This window comes from Orycteropus afer, unplaced genomic scaffold, assembly GCF_000298275.1.
Source record: "Orycteropus afer afer isolate SDZICR_OR568_19922 unplaced genomic scaffold, OryAfe1.0 scaffold00455, whole genome shotgun sequence".
Lineage (NCBI taxonomy): Eukaryota > Metazoa > Chordata > Mammalia > Tubulidentata > Orycteropodidae > Orycteropus > Orycteropus afer.
Window position 1 is genome coordinate 1,400,366 of NW_006922042.1, and position 4,219 is coordinate 1,404,584.

Below are 4,219 nucleotides of genomic sequence, written 5' to 3' on the forward strand. Positions count from 1 at the left end.
TTTCAGGGCTTTGGTTCCTATAGGGAGGGAATTATGAATCATACGAAAAAGGGACTCCACTTGGGCATCAGGAAGAATGAGTCTGTTATGAAAGAAGAGCCATCCTTTGGGGGAGTGAGTCCCTCCCTTCCTCATCCAGTGTGTTAATTCCTCAGGAGTGTACTGTGGATGGATGGAAGGGAGTGAGAGGAACAGGATGGGGGTTGGTGGGTTTGGAGAGTCTTTGGTAAGGTTTCGGGCTGTTGAATCTGCGTTGTTGTTGCCTTGGGTAACTAAGGAATTGTCTGTTTGATGTCCTTTACAATGTATGATAGCTACTTTGGAAGGTAATTGGAGGGCATTTAGGAGTTGGAGAATGAGTTTGGCGTTAATTATGGGGGAAACTTTGGCTGTTAAAAACCATCGTTGTCCCCAGATAGGGCCATGACAGTGTGTTATAAGGAATGTGTATTTGGAATCCATGTAAATGTTAGCTGCCCATCCCTTTGCTAAGCGCAAGGCCCTGGTGAGGGTGACTAGTTCAGCCTTCTGAGATGAGGTGCTTTCAGAGAGCAGTGTGGGCTTCTACAATATCAGTTAGGGTGACAATGACATATGCTGCCCGATGTCACCCATGGGAGTCTATAGCTGAGCTGCCATCAACAAAGAGGGTGATATCTGGGTGTGTCAAGGGCTGGTCAGATAAGGAGTTAGGAGAAGTAAACAAGGTGCCTAGAATTTCTGTGCAAGGGTGGGAGTGTTGTGGGTCATGGGTTGGTAGCAGTGTAGCTGGGTTAAGAGGTGGGGACTGCACCAAATGAACATCAGGATTCTTGATAAAGGTAAGGTGGAAGAGTTGGAGGTGAGATGGGGACAGGAGGGAAAGGGAACGGTGGGATAAAAGGTCTTTTATTCTGTGTGAGGAAAATACATGAAAAGGGCAGTGTAGGGTTAATTTGAATGCTTCCTGTGTAAGAACTGCTGCTGCTGCTAGTGCTCTTAAGCAGGGTTGCCATCCTCATGCTATGGGATCCAGACGTTTGGATAGGTAGGCTACCAGGAAGGAAAAGTGACCATGAGGTTGGTAAGGACTCCCAGAGCTGTTCCTTGGTGTTCGTCAGTGAATAAAGAAAAAGGTTTGGTAGGATTTGGGAGATGAAGAGGTGGAGATTGTAAAAGGTGATTTTTTAGGGTGGTGAAGGCAGTCTTGATGAGTTGGGGTGACTGAAGGGGACCAATGGGTGTGTCCTTGGCTGCATCATAGAGGGGTTTGGCCAGAAGGGAAAAGTTAGGGATCCAATGTCTAAAGGACCCAAATAGTCCAAGGAATGATAGGATTTGGTCGGCAGAGGTAGGGGGCAGTAGGTCTTGTATTATCTGCTTCCTATCCAGGGTGAGTTCTCAGGTGGTGGGTGTGTTAGCCTGAGGCCAAGGTAAATAACAGAGGGAGTAGATAACTGGAGTTTGGAGGGTGAGACTCAGTACCCCTTTGTTGCTAGGAAGTTTAAAAGAGTGGCAGTGTGTGTAGTTGAATGTTTTAAGGAGGGGCTACAGAGGAGAAGGTCATCAACGTATTGTAAGAGGACGGACGGGGAGAGTTGCAGTCTAGTAGGTCTCTAGCCAGTGCCTGTCCGAAGTGAGTTGGACTATCCCTAAATACTTGTGGGAGGACTGTCCGTGTGAGCTGGGAGGAGGTGTGTGTGTCAGGATCTTCCCAAGTGAAGGGAAAAAGGTTGTAACACTTGGGGTCTAGGAGATTGTGAAAAAGGCATCTTTGAGATCTAAAACTGAAAAGTGAGTGGTAGTAGGGGGAATATTGGAGAGTAAGGTATAAGGGTTAGGGACTACGGGATGCAAGGGAACTATGGCATTGTTAATAAGACAAAGGTCTTGGACTAACCGGTGGGACCCATCAGGTTTCTTTACTGATAAAATAGGGGTATTGCATGGGGATTAAGAGTCCTTTGGATAAGAAGCGCTGTGTAAGAGGTTCCAGGCCATGTTGGTATGTGCGGGAGATAAGAAATTGGGTTTTGGATGGAAACTGTGTGGGATCCTTTAAATGTACCATAACAGGGGGGTGATGAGAGGTGATGGATGGGGAAAAGGTATCTCATACGCATGGATTAACAAGGTCAGGGGACATGGGGAAAGCTGGTGCCTGTGAGGAGGTAGTAATCAGTGATAGTAGAAGAGAGACAGAGTGATCCTGAGTCCAAGTTAAAGTGGTCTTAATTTTTATGAGGAAATCTCATCCCAAAAGGAGGGTAGGGCAAGTTGGTATAACGAGAAATGAATGTGAGAGAATCCTGTTGTCTATTAAGCAGGTGATCCCCCCTGATGTGGGGGGATTTGAGGGTTGCCCGTTAATTTCCATAACAGAGACTGAGGAAGGGAAACATGGTCCTGAGAAGGAGGGGAGTACAGAATAGGTAGCCCCCATATCAATCAAAAGGAGATTGACTTACCTGCTACCTTAATAGTGACCCTGGGCTCAGCGAGAGTGATTAGGGTTGTTGAGTCCGGGCTCCTTCAGTTGTCAGTGGCCAGGCCCAAGATTGTCAACAGTGGGTTAGTGGATGGGGAGGATGGCCCTCCGTGCTTTGACACAGAGGGACAGTCACTCTTCCAACGTCCTTTCAAACCACATGCTGGACATGGGCCGGGGGGCAATCGGGGCTAAGGGCAGGATCTGTCCCATTGCCCTTCCTTCCCACACTTGAAGCAGGGTCAGGGAGCCACCGCGGAAGGAGGTCTTCTGTCACTATGTGCTGGCCTCAGGGCCACTAACAAGGCATTGGCCTTAAGGTGGCCTTCTGGCGGGTCCTAGCTTTCCTATCTGCCTCCGCTTTCTTCTCTTGGGTGTTAAAGACTTTAAAGGCCATATTTACTAAGTCTCCGATGGGAGTTTGGGGTCCCTCTTCAGCTTTTTTTAGTTTCTTCCTAATGTCAGGACCTGATTGGGTTATAAAATGAGTGGCTAGGACCATGGCTCCAGCTGGAGAGGAAGGGTCTAGACGGGTAAATTTGGTTAATTGGTTCAGGAAGGTGGCTGGGTTTACATTAGGAAGTTGGATAATCTCTCGGAACTTGTCAAAATTAACTGCTTTATGAGAGACAGCTTGTAGACCTGCCAGGCGCATTGGACATTTTATTCTGTGGGATCTTCCGGTCCATCCGGACTGGGTGTCAGGCTGGCACTCCCAGCCTGGGTTTTGTGCCAGAACAGCGTCTGCTCCAACAGGCATGGTGTTATCTGTTAGGTGGGTTTGGTCAGCATGTTCCCTGGCGGCACTAAGGACTCTATCTTTTTCGTCTGGGAGGAGGGTAGAGGAAAGGATGAAATATATGTCATGCCAAGTTAAATCATAGGCCTGAGAAAGGTATTGGAACTCTTTGATGTAAGTGGTAGGGTCATTTGAAAAAGAACCTAAGCGTTTTTCAATTTGGGATAAATCAGCCAGGGAGAAGGGAGCATGGAGGTGTACAATTCCCTTGGACCCAGCAACTTTGTGCAAGGGGCAAAGAAGGGGTTTCTGAGAACGAGTGTGGTGGCTCATGGGAGAGGAAAGGGTGAGAGAGGTAGAAGAGGAGGTGGTGTCTGGGGAGGTAGGTGAGATGGGAGGATAAGCAGCTGTAGGGGTAAGGGGAAGAGAGGACAGCACCACCTGAGGGAGAGGGGGTTGTGCTGCAGAGTAAGGAAGGGGTCTGGGAGGCAGGGAAAGGTTTTCAGGTGGGTCAGAGAAGGAGGAAGAGGAAATTGTCAGAGTCGTTTCAGAGGGGGAGAGAGGCTTGGGTTTGTGAGGTTTGGGGTTTTCACGAGCAAGAAGGATTTGGGTGGTATTATATTTCGAGCACATTGAGGGCCGGGAGCTCAAATAAAAGAAGGCTTGGACGTAGGGGACTTCCAGCCATTTGCCTGTGCATTGGCAAAAATTGTCTAAGTCTGTAAGGATATTAAAGTCAAAAGTCCTGTGCTCTGGCCAGCGAGAGCCATTGTCTAGTGGGTACTGGGGCCATGCCATGGTGGAGTAAAAGATGAGGCATTTGGGGTGGATGTCCTGGTCTAGTAGTAAGGTTTGAAGGTTCATTAATAAACACCCCAGAGGAGTTTTTGGATCGATTTTGGAGTTTTGATTACCCATTGGTTCTGAGTTTTTCAGATAGGGTCACCAGAACCCTATGGCAGCAGGATAGGGCCACCAGAACCCTATGCCAGCAGGACTGTTTTGCATAGGAG